Source organism: Monodelphis domestica, chromosome 8 (genome assembly GCF_027887165.1).
Source record: "Monodelphis domestica isolate mMonDom1 chromosome 8, mMonDom1.pri, whole genome shotgun sequence".
Classification (NCBI taxonomy): domain Eukaryota; kingdom Metazoa; phylum Chordata; class Mammalia; order Didelphimorphia; family Didelphidae; genus Monodelphis; species Monodelphis domestica.
In genome coordinates, this window is record NC_077234.1 from 237,002,887 (window position 1) to 237,016,202 (window position 13,316).

Genomic DNA, 13,316 nt, shown 5'->3' on the forward strand with positions numbered 1-13,316 from the left:
TTTACTAGGTCAAGCTCCTAGTTAAAACTGGCAATACTCATTGCATCAATTTCCTTTCTTACTTGCTCTTTAGTAACTCTAGCCAATCTGGCTTCTGATCTCATTCTTCAAATTGTCAACTCTGATGATCTTTTCTCAGTCCTCATTATTTTCAACTTGTCTGCTGCATTTGATACTATTAATCTTCTCTCTCTCTCTCTCTCTCTCTCTCTCTCTCTCTGTCCTTACCTTCTGTCTTAGAATTGATATTAAGTAGTAGTTCCAAGGCAGATGAGTGGTAAGGATGAGGCAGTTTGGGTTGTTACATCATGCTAGGGTCACACAAGTAGGAAGTGTCTGAGGTCAAATTTGAACCCAGGTCCTCCTGTCTTCAGACCTGGCTTTCTATTCACAGAGCCACTTAGTTGCTCCTTGACCATCTTCTCTTCCTGTATTTTATCACCACTCTGAGTTTTCATAACATTTCTCTACCCTTTTATTTTTCTTTTCTGGTTTATCATCTACATTTTGCCTCCTAGTTATGAATATTCTCCAAGGCTTTATCCTGGATGCCCTTCTTTTCTCTAAACTCTTGGAGACCTCATCATCCCCCATGTGTTTAATTATTGTCTCTGTGCTTCTGACTCTCTGTCTGTCTGTCTGTCTGTCTGTCTGTCTGTCTGTCTGTCTGTCTGTCTGTCTATTGTTCAGTCATTCCAGTTGAGTCTGAGTCTTCCTGACCCCATTTGGAGTTTCCATGCAAAGATACTGGAATGATTTGCCATTTCTTTCTTTAGCTCGTTTTACAGATGAGGAAATGGAGGCAGAGTTAAGTGACTGCCCCAAGGTCACAGAGCTAGTGAATGTCTTAGGTCAAATTTGAACTCAGGAAGAGGAGACTTCCCAGCACACTATCCACTGTGCTGCCTACCTACCTGTAACTACAACCGAGTTTAAATCCCATAGCAGCAATAATCTACTGGACATTTCAAACCAGAAGTCCTAAAGACATTTCACACTCAAAGCTTATTATCTTATTAGATCTTATTTTCGGTTTCTGTTGAAGGCACCACCATTCTTCCAGTCTCTTAGATTTATAATCTTGGCTTTTTCTTCAACTCCCTGCTTTCACCCCACCTATGGAATCAGTTATCAATTCTTTCCATGTCTACCTCTCTTCTTTCTACTCAAACAACCCTTGCTGTACTTAGACCATTATCGTGTCTTAGATTCTATTAAGCTGACTACCCATCATTCTTTTCCTCTTGTTCAAAACGAATTACAACTACTTCTCTGATAACCAGTAGGTGGTTGTGATGGGCTTTTTTGTTAATAGTGCCCCAAGCCTCTTTTCTCAGACTCTCTTGTAGACTGGCAAGTTGCCCAGTCTTTGAACTACTTGGCATCAAATGAATTTCCATCAGTCTGCTACCTTGAGGTTTCCTTATGCACTAAAATGTTTTAAAAGAATTCTCTTTTTGCTGAAGATATTGACTGAACTCAATCTTGATAGTATTATTTTTTCCTTGTTGTTGTTCAGTGTGTGATTGTTCAGTTGTTTTTCAGTTGTATCTGACACTCTGTGACCCTATTTGGGTTTGTTTGTTTTTGGCAAAGATACTGGAGTGGTTTGACATTTCCTTCTTTAACTCATTGTACAGATGAGGAAACTGAGGCCAACAGAGTTAGGTGACTTGCCCAGAATCACAGAGCTAGTAAGTAGATGAGACCAGATTTGTTCTTGGGAAGATGAGACTTCTGACTCTAGGGCTGGCATTCTAACCATTGTCCAACTTAGCTGCCATTACTTGTTTCAAGTTAAGCTTTTCTGCTGGGATCATAGTTGGGTTGAAGCCTCCTTAGGTTGTTTTCTCTGCTGAGAGACACAATGTAATTAGTCATTGTCTCATCTATTCATCTTCTTTGACTCCAGAGCATAAATGAATATGCAAATATCTCTCTCACCCAAACATCAGATAAGGTGTAAAGTCAGTATTTCATTCTTGGTAGCACCATTTACATATACCAGAAGTACCATGTGTGAACTCCATTGATATGATGAAGTTAAAATACCAACCAATCAACATTTATTAAGCACCTACTATTTGCCAAGTTCTATGCTTAGTCAGTGGGAATAAAAAGACATTCATGACATCCTTCCTCTCCTCATAGGGTTTATGTTCTACAAAAAGAGACAAGTATACTTCTGAATGTATGCAAAATAAGCATTTACAATACATACAAATACATATGAAGTCTTTTGTGGGCATTAACTTCTGGGAAAATAGGGGGAGGCTCTGTTTAGGAGACAGTACTTGAATTAGAAATGGCAAACCACTCAAGTATCTGTCAAGAAAATGGATGAACAACTACAAAAAGTTGAGCTTTGAAGGAAACTAGGGATTCTAAAAAGGACAGATGAGGAGGGAGTTCAGTTCATGTTATTTAAAGACAAGGAGATGGGCGACAGGATTCCAACGTGAGAAATAACAAGGTCAGTTTGATTATACTGAAATCAGAATGAAGGGGAATACTCTATGATTAACTATAAGGTAGGAAAGGACTTTAAATGACAAGCACAAAGGATGATTTGGGACTCAGTGAATTGAGCAGTGGGCCTGGAGTGAAGAGAACCTGAGCTCAAATCTTGCTTCAGTCACTTACTAGCTTTGTGATTCTGGGCAAAGCACTTACCCTTATTTGCCTCAGTTTCCTCATCTGTAAAATGAATCAGAGAAAGAAATGACAAACCATTCCAGTATCGTTGCTAAGAAAATATCTTATGGGCTCATAAAAAGTTGGACGCTACAACAACATTAACAAAAGAGATAATAGTAATTTTTTTGAACAGGGGATTGGTGTCCATTTCATCCCTCAGAGATATTGTACAGAATGTTAACTCTAGGGAAGCAATACTGTGAGCAAAGCCTTATATAGCCTTGTCATTTGTTAGGCACCAGCTTAAAGCTGAGTTTTAAGATTATCACTTTGGAAACTGGGTTGAGGAGGGAGTCCTAACAAGGACTTTAAGTTTTTGGGATTATAAAAGGGAGAGTCAGGAAATATTGTGAAGCTAGAACAGAAAAGATCTCTCTCTCTCTCTCTCTCTCTCTCTCTCTCTCTCTCTCTCTCTCTCTCTCTCTCTCTCTCTCTCTCTCTCTCTCTCTCTCTCTCTCTTCCATGGATCTTCTGGTATAATTGTTATGGACTTCTGAGTTTGTTAATTTGTTGAACTCCTTCTAGATGTGATGAAACTCCTTATAGTAATGCTTATCAACAACTGTTTTTACAATGTCAAGTTTTCAGTCACTCAAAACAAGAAGTGTTTAAATGGCATATCTGAGGTAATGCAACAGGTATGTAGAGACCTGGATTGGGGCAAAGTTTCTGCAATGTCTCATTGCCTCTCTTCTGGATTGGTAAGGCAAAATAATATAGCAACAACATCTACCTTTCAAATTGGTAATAATAGTTAAAATTTATATAGTGGTTTTGGAGAAGGAAATGGCAAACCACTCTAATATATTTGCCAAGAAAACCCCCCAAACAAATCACAAAGAAGTAAATGTGACTGAAAATGACTAAACAACAAAAATATAGTGGTTATCATATGCCAAGAACTATGCTAAGCACTATACAATTATTATCTCATTTGGTCTTCACAACAATCCTGTAAGATAACTGCAATTATTATCCCCATTTTACATGTGAAAAACTGAGGTAGACAGAGATTACATGATTTTCCTTGGGTCACACAGCTAGTAAGTTTATGACCTTGGATTTGAACTTGTGATAATGTGAGATCACAACTCACATTAGATGGTATAGAGAAAAGAGTAGGCAAAGACAATATTAATGTACTTCTTGGGTCCAGATGTCCCTTAGATAGGGTTCCTTTGTAGAACAACTGGACAAAATAATTATAACTATATTTATTTTTAAGATACTCTATACATATTCTCTGAATTTGTGATTTCATAGATCTTCAGGGATGCAATATTTATTATTATTATTTTTAATATTATTCATGTATTACAATTCTATGTGGCTCTTTCCAGTATCCTACCATAAGCATGCCTTAGAGAATCCACCAAATGTGTTGTTAATTATTCTTGATTTCTCTTGACATTAAAACAATATCCAGAGGACTTCCAGGTAAGCATGGCATCAGTCTTGATGCAGGACACTTCCTCTCCTCAGAACCCACTGATATAGACTACCTCAAAAGACCAAAAAACACCATTTTCATAAGAAGAAAGGGACTCTACAGTAGGGTACGGCATTGAAGGTACATGGGATATAGGCATTTCCACACTATGAGGGGGCGAAAAAGCTCCCACCCAAATGTGAGCCAATACATCTCCCCCACCCCACCTACGGAACCAAAGTCAGAGCCAGCACATGCCAGAATTAGTGGGTCAGTGAAGAGCACCTCTAGGTCCGGGGAGCTAAGACCACCAAAGACCTACCCTGGAGAGCAGCTAAACCTGAAACCCCTGCAGGCAGGGGAGCATAGACCATGGGCGCTCCCGGGAAGATAGCACAGAGAAGAGCCACAAACAGCGGAGGTTGTAGAGATTTGAGAGCTTGCCTCAGGCAAAATCTTTGCTCCTTAACTCCATACACAGAGAACCTGCCCATCTCACTTAGATTTATCACTAAAAAGGGAAGGAAAAACCTCCACCATGATGGCAAATTATGCACAGGACCAACAAACACCCTCCAAGAAAAACAAAAAAAGGCAGTGACTCTTGAAAATTTTTACGGAGGAAAAGCCCAGGCTAAAGAGGAAATACAGGAGGAAATTCAAACGAAGACAAAACCTTCTAAAAATGGAAATTGTCCACAAGCTCTGGAAAATTTAAATTAGAGCATATAAAAAAGATGGAAGCCTTCTGGCAAGAGAAGTGGGAAATGGTTCAAAGAAAAAACCAAAAGATTATAGTAGAAAATCAAAAGATTAAAGCAGAAAATCAAGCCTTAAGGACCAGAATTGAGCAACTGGAAACCAGTGATCTTGCAAAACAGCAAGAATTAATAAAGCAAAGTCAAACGACTGACAAAATAGAAGAAAACAAAATATCTCACTGACAAGGTGACAGATTAGGAAAACGGAGGAAGGTGAGACAATTTGAGAATCATTGGTCTACCTGAAAAGCCAGAAATAAACAGAAATCTTGACATGATACAACAAGAAATCATCCAAGAAAACTGCCCTGATGTTCTTGAACAAGGGGGCAAAATAGACATTGAAAGAGTTCATAGAACACCCTCTATACTAAATTCCCAAAAGACAACTCCCAGGAATGTAATTGCCAAATTCCAGAGCTTTCAAGCTAAGGAGAAAATTCTACAAGAAGCCAAAAAGAGACATTTCAGATACCAAGGAGCACCAATCAGGATCACACAAGATCTGGCAGCTTCCATACTAAAGGACTGCAAGGTCTGGAACATGATATTCAGAAAGACAAGAGAACTGGGTCTTCAACCAAGAATCACCTATCCACCAGAACTGACTATATACTTCTAGGGGAAAGTACGGGCATTCAACAAAATAGAAGATTTCCAATTATTTGTAAATATAAGACCAGAACTAAGTGGAAAGTTTGACATCCAAACACATAGATCAAGAGAAACATGAAAAGGTAAATAAGAAAGAGAGGGAAAAGGGGAAAAATGTTTTTTTTTTTGTATTCAAACTCTCTTCTTTAAGGGCCAAAATTAGATCAAATTATATATATATATTAACATATGGGGAAAATGTTATTTGTAACTCTCAAAAATTGTATTCATTATAATAGTAATTAGAAGAATCACTCATAGGGAAAGATTGGGGCAGTAAGGGCTATAAGATGATATGCAAAAAACAGAAAAAGGGAAGGGGGAGAATCGAAGAGGGTACCAAGAGATACTTGAAGAAATAAAATAAATAGAATAATCTTTTTCACACAAAGATACACATGGGAAGGGGAGGGGAAGAATACTCTTATAAGAAGGAGAGGAAGAGAGTGCTAATAGGTAATACTTAAATGTTACTCTCAGTGAAATAAATTCTGAGAGGGAAGAGCATCCAGGTCCATTGGGATCTTGAATTCTATCTTATCCTACAGGGAGAGTGAGAAGAGAAAACTAAGGGCGGTAGGGGGGAGGGAGTACAAAAAGGGAGGGAAGGAGAGGGGAGAGTGAACTTAACAGACCCTAAGAAAAAACAAGAAGGGAACAAAAAGAGAGGGGCCAGAAAGGGAAACATATCAAGGGAGGGGATTAGGGGGATTGATTAAAAGTAAACCACTGGTTTAAAAGGATATAGCAAAAGAATAAAGGACAGAACTAGGAGAGCATATCAAAATGCTAGGGAATTCACAATTGACAATCATAACTTTGAACTTGAAAGGGATGAACTCACCCACAAAATGTAAATGAATTGGAGAGTGGATTAGAAAGTAAAATCCTACCATATGTTATTTACAAGAAACACACCTGAGGCGGATAGATACTCACAAGGTCCAAATTAAAGGTTGGAGTAAGACCTATTGGGCCTCAACTGATAGAAAGAAGGCAGGAGTTGCAATCATGATATCTGACAATGCCAAAGTAAAAATAGACCTGATTAAAAGGGATAAATAGGGAAGGTAAATATATCCTGATAAAAGGGAGTATAAACAATTAGGAAATATCACTAATCAACATGTATGTACCAAATGGTATACCATCCAAATTTCTAAAGGAGAAACTAGTAGAATTGAAGGAGGAAATATATAGTAAAACTATACTAGTGAGAGTTCTGAAGCTACCACTATCAAATTTAGATAAATAAAAAAAATAAGAGGTAAGCCTCAGACACTTCCCAGCTATATGACCCTGGGCAAGTCACTTGACCCCCATTGCCTAGGTCTTACTGCTCTTCTGCCTTGGAGCCAATACCCAGTATTGACTCCAAGATGGAAGGTAAGGGTGTTCAAAAAAAAAAGAAAGAGGTAAAATATGTGAATGAAATCTTAGAAAAATTAGAGTTAATAGACATATGGAGAAAAATAAATAGGGACAAAAAAGAATACACCTTCTTTTCAGCAGCATATGGTACATTAAAAAAGATTGACCATATACTACATCATAAAAACATGGCATACAAATGCAGAAAAGCAGAAATAATAAATGCAACCTTTTCAGATTATAAGGCAATAAAAATAATGATCAGTGAGGGGTACATGGAGAGCCAAATCAAAAATTAATTGGAAATTAAATAATATGTTTCTCCAAAATTGGTTAGAGAACAAATCATAGAAACAATTAATAATTTTGTTGAAGAAAATGACAATGATGAGACATCCTTTCAAACTCTATGGGATGCAGCCAAGGCAGTACTCAGGGGAAAATTTATATCCTTGAGTTCATATATTAACAAATTAGGGAGGGCAGAGGTCAATGAATTGGACATGGAAATCAAAAAACTTGAAAGTGAACAAATTAAACCCCCCAGAAGAAAACCAAATTAGAGATCCTAAAAATTAAGGGAGAAATTAATAAAATATAAAGTGAAAGAACTATTGAACTAATAAATAAGACTAAAAGCTAGTATTTTGAAAAAATAAAGAAAATAGACAAAGTACTGGTCAATCTAATGAAAAAGGGAAAGAAGAAAACCAAACTAACAGTATCAGAGACGAAAAGAGAGAACTCACCTCCAATGAATAGGAAATTAAGGCAATCATTAAAACTATTTTGCCCAAGTATATGGCAATAAATATGCTAATCTAGGTGATATGGATGAATATTTACAAAAATATAAATTGCCTAGATTAACAGAAGAAGGAATAGAATTCTTAAATAATCCCATATCAGAAAAAGAAATTGAACAGGCCATCAAAGAACTTCCTAAGAAAAAATCCCCAGGGCCTGATGGATTCACAAGTGAATTCTATCAAAAATTCAAAGAACAGCTAATCCCAATACCATACAAACTATTTGACAGAATAACCAAAGAGGGAGTTCTACCAAATTCCTTTAATGACACAAAGAAAACTATAGACCAATCTCCCTAATGAACAAAGATGCAAAAATCTTAAATAGGATACTAGCAAAAAGACTCCAGCAAGTCATCACGAGGGTTATTCACTATGATCAGGTGGGATTTATACCGGGAATATAAGGATGGTTCAATATCAGGAAACCCATCCACATAATTGACCATATCAACAAGCAAACCAACAAAAATTACATGATTATCTCAATAGATGCAGAAAAAGTCTGTGACAAAATACAACACTCATTCCTATTGAAAACACTAGAAAGTACAGGATTAGAATGGTCTTTCCTAAAAATAATAAACAGTATCTATCTAAAGCCATTAGCCAACATTATTTGCAATGAGGATAAAGTAGATGCATTCCCAATAAGAGCAGGAGTGGAAGAAGGATACTCATTATCACCGCTATTATTTAACATTGTACTAGAAACACTAGCAGTAGCAATTAGAGAAGAATAAGAAAATGAAGGTATTAACATTAGCAATGAAGAGACCAAGCTATCATTCTTTGCGGATGATATGATGATCTACTTAAAGAATCCTAGAGAATCAACTAAAAGGCTAGTCGAAATAATCAACAACTTTAGCAAAGTTGCAGGATGAAAAATAAACCCACATAAGTCATCAGCACTTCTATATATCTCCAATACATCTCAGCAGCAGGAATTAGAAAGAGAAATTCCATTCAAAGTCACCCTAGACAATATAAAATACTTAGGAATTTATCTCCTGAGACAAACACAGGAACTATATGAACACAACTACAAAACACTTTCCACACAATTAAAACTAGATCTAAACAATTGGAAAAACATTAACTGCTGATGGGTAGGATGAGCTAATATAATAAAAATGGCCATCCTATCCAAACTTATTTACTTATTTAGTGCCATACCCATCGAACTTGCAAAATTTTTTTCTACTGAATTAGATAGCACCATAACAAAGTTCATTTGGAAGAACAAAGGATCAAGCACATCAAGGGAAATAATGAAAAAAATACAAAGGAAAGTGGCCTTGCTGTCCCAAATCTCAAACTATACTATAGAGCAGTGGTCATCAAAACAATTTGGTACTGGCTAAGAGACAGAAAGGAAGATCAGAGGAATAGACTTGGGGTAAATGACCTCAGCAAGACAGTCTATGACAAGCCCAAAGATTCTAGCTTTTGGAACAAAAGTCCACTATTTGATAAAATCTGCTGGGAAAATTGGAAGGCAGTGTGGGAGAGATTAGGTTTGGATCAACATCTCACACCCTACACCAAGATAAATGCAGAATGGGTGAATGACTTGAACATAAAGAAGGAAACTATAAATACATTATGTGAACACAGAATAGTATACATGTCAGACCTATGGGAAGGGAAAGATTTTAAAACCAAGCAAGACTAAGAGTCACAAAATGTAAAATAAATAATTTTGATTACATCAAATTAAAATGTTTTTGTACAAACAAAACCAATGTAGCCAAAATTATAAGGGAAGCAACAAATTAGGAAATAATCTTCATAACAAAAACCTCTGACAAAGATCTAATTACTCAAATTTACAAAGAGCTAAATCAATTGTACAAAAAATCAAGCCACTTTCTAATTGATAAATGGGCAAGGGACATGAATAGGCAATTTTCAGTCAAAGAAATCAAATCCATTAATAAGCACATGAAAAAGTGTTCTAAATCTCTTATAATCAGAGAAATGCAAATCAAAACAACTCTGAGGTATCACCTCACACCTAGCAGATTGGCCAACATGATAGCAAAGGAAAGTAATGAATGCCGGAAGGGATGTGGCAAAGTCCGGACATCAATGCATTGCTGGTGGAGTTGTGAATTGATCCAACCATTCTGGAGGGCAATTTGGATCTATACTCAAAAGGCACTAAAAGAATGTCTGTCCTTTGACCCAGCCATAGCACTGCTGGGTTTGTACCCCAAAGAGATAATAAGGAAAAAGACTTGTACAAGAATATTCATAGCTGCACTCTTTGTGGTGGCCAAAAACTGGAAAATGAGGGGATCTTCAATTGGGGAATGGCTGAACAAATTGTGGTATATGTTGATGATGGAATACTGTTGTGCTCAAAGGAATAATGAAGTGGAGGAATTCCACTGAGGCTGGAACAACGTCCAGGAATTGATGCAGAGTGAGAGGAGCAGAACCAGGAGAACATTGTACAGAGACTGATACATTGTGGTACAATCAAATGTAATGGACTTCTCCATTAGTGGCAATGCAGTTATCCTGAACATTCCGGAGGGATCTATGAGACAGAACATTATCCACATTCAGAGGAAAAACTGTGAGAGTAAAAACACCAAAGAAAAACAACTGCTTGACTAAATGGGTAGAGGGGGATATGATTGGGGATGTAGACTTTAAATGAACATCCTAGTGCAAATACCAAAAATATGGAAATGGCTTCTGTTTAAGGACACATGTAATACCCATTGGAATTGCATGTCAGCTATGGGAGGGGTGGGGAGATGGGAGGGAGGAAAGGATTAATGTTTGAAATGGACCAAATAAAAAATAATGTTAATAAAAAAAATAAAGTACTTTAAATTTGAAAAAAATAAAACATCTAAAATGAAAAAAAACCCCAAAAAACCAAAACAAAACAAAACCCAATATCCACTAGTTACTTCTTCTGTTTGCCCTGTTACCTATCCATTTATTTTTTTGATCATTCATTTCCCTCATGACATCCTTTACTTGGCTATTTCTTAGAAACTATTCTGAGTGAATTCTGAGAGAAACATGAGTAGAGTGGGTCTTTTCATCATAACCACAAACTTGAAAGCAAGGTGGTACCCACCTATTGGAGAATGACTAAACCAATTATGGTATATGAGTGTCATGGACTATTATTGCCTCATCAGAAATTATAAAAATGAATGGGTTCAGGGAAAACTAGGCAGTTTAATGAACTGATACAGAGTGAACTGAGCAGAATGAGGACAATAATTTATACAAAGGCAGCAATTTTACAGAGGGGAAAAAACAGAAAGATTTTAAAAGTCTAATTAATGTAATGAGGACTAAAGAGGAAGCACATACATTTCCTGCTGGAGAGGTGATGGCTTTCAAATCGAGAATGAAGACATGCATTTTTGAACATGACCAACATGAGAATTTGCTTTGCTAGACTGTACATGTTTACTGTGAAGGTTTGTTTCTTTTTTATTATTGTTAAATTGAGTTGGGGAGCAATAGCAAGCAATTGTAAAAGTAAATATGAACAATTAAAACAAGAATATTTACTGGTTACATTATGCCCCATAATATTTTAGAAACTCCGTAACTATAACCACATAAAAGAGTTGGATATAAGAATCTACAAAGGAAAACTAAAAGGAAAAAATGTACTTCCAGATTATGTCCAGTTTATGAGGTCGAATGAACAATTTATGGATCTTTCACAATGCTGACTCCAATTCCCTGTGGTGGGCAAAATGGCCTGGAATTCAGAAGACCTCAGTTCAAATCTGATGCCTAGCTTTTTGACTTTGGGCAAGTAACTTCTGTTTGTTTGTTTCCCCATCTGCAAAATGGGAATATTAACCAGATCTACCTCTTAGAGTTATTGTGAGATTAAATAAGAGAATATTTATGAAAAGCTTTTAATCACAGTGTATGGCACACAATATTACTGTTATTCATTTGTTTCACTCCTGTCTGACTCTTCGTGACCCCAACTGGAGTTTTCTTGACAAAGATATTGGAATTATTTTAGCATTTCCTTCTCCAGTTCATTTTATAAGTGGGGACACTGAAGCAGACAGTGCTGAGTGACACTCATGCTATTTCCTTTCTTCTTGTCCATCAGTTACCAGTTTTGAAATTTGTCAGAGGACAGATTCTGTACTACAACTACATAAGGAGTTGGACTCAGAATTAAACTAGAGGAAGAGAAAAAAACCTGAAATTGCATTTTGGAAAATGCAAAGCTTCCAAAAGCAACTCAAACTTTCCCCAGAAACAAAGGCCAGTTTTTTTAAAACAAAGTTCTGTATGTATTATTCTATAGTGCTCAAAATACAATCTCTTCCAAAGGATCAAAAATGAGCATCATGCCACAGCCCTTTGTAAAGTTAGAAATGGGAAAAAGATATTTTTAAATGAATTCCGTGTTGTGCTAATGTTACTGGGTAAAGAAGCATTTGATAGCAATAAAAATCCAATTCATGCTTCTGTTGGCTCATTGGAAGGCTCCCCTAGAATGCTGATGAGGTCAGTTTCATTAGTAAAATGTAAAAGATGCAGAAGTGCAGGAACTCCTTCACTGAGTCAAAAATCTCTGCTTCTGGTTTCCTTTGTTAGAATAGGAGGTGGGTTATGACTTGAATCCCTTAAATTCTAAAAGGAAAAATAAAGGCATCAATGAAGGAATCGGCTGCAACAACTGGAAGGAACAAAGGTTAAGGGATCACAATTAGAAAAGAGAAATTTGAAAAAAGCCAGAATGCCCTTAATTCTTGCTTATGATCACCCCAAAAGCCAAACGGCCTATCAGTGCCTTTCAAATTCTGTAGCCAAATAATAAAAACATGACACTTTTTTTGTTATCACATCTAATTCAAGCCCTTCAGAGAACTCATCTGGAATAGATCTGAGGATAGAGGCCAGTCCATCTGTTCCCTCATACCTGGAGAAAAAAAAAATTGTTGAGTTGTTTCAATTGTGTCCAATTCTTTGTGATCCAATTTGAGCTTTTCTTTACAAAGAGCTAAGCCTGGCTTGCCATTTCCTTCTTCATATCATTTGTAGTTGAGAAAACTGAGGCAAGTAGGTTTAAATGACTTATCCAAAATCACACAGCTAGGAAGTGTCTGAGACCAAATTTGAACTCAGGTCTTCCTGAGTCCAGGTCCAAAACTCTAACCATTATGCCACCTCACTGCTTCATAGAATTTTTAAAATTGCCTTTACACACACACACATTCACATACACACATACCACTTAAAATTTATATCTCAAATTAACTTACTGAATTATACTTTAATCTCTTCTGTTCAGATATATTCCTAGTTCCAGAGGATTCTGGGATACTAGATTTAGAACTTGAAGGAATATTGCAACACCATTGAAGGAACACCTCAGTGGTGTAACGTCTAGCACTCTGGACCTGGGGTCAGAAAGAGCTAAGTTCAAAGCCAACCTCAAGTCATTCTTGTGTGATCTTGGACAAACCATTAACCGTTTCCTACCTCACTTTCCTCAACTCTAAAATGGAATTAATAAACACTAGCTTACAAGAGATAATAGTGGTGAAATGAAAGTGTAGTATATAGGCAACTTTTTCAGGA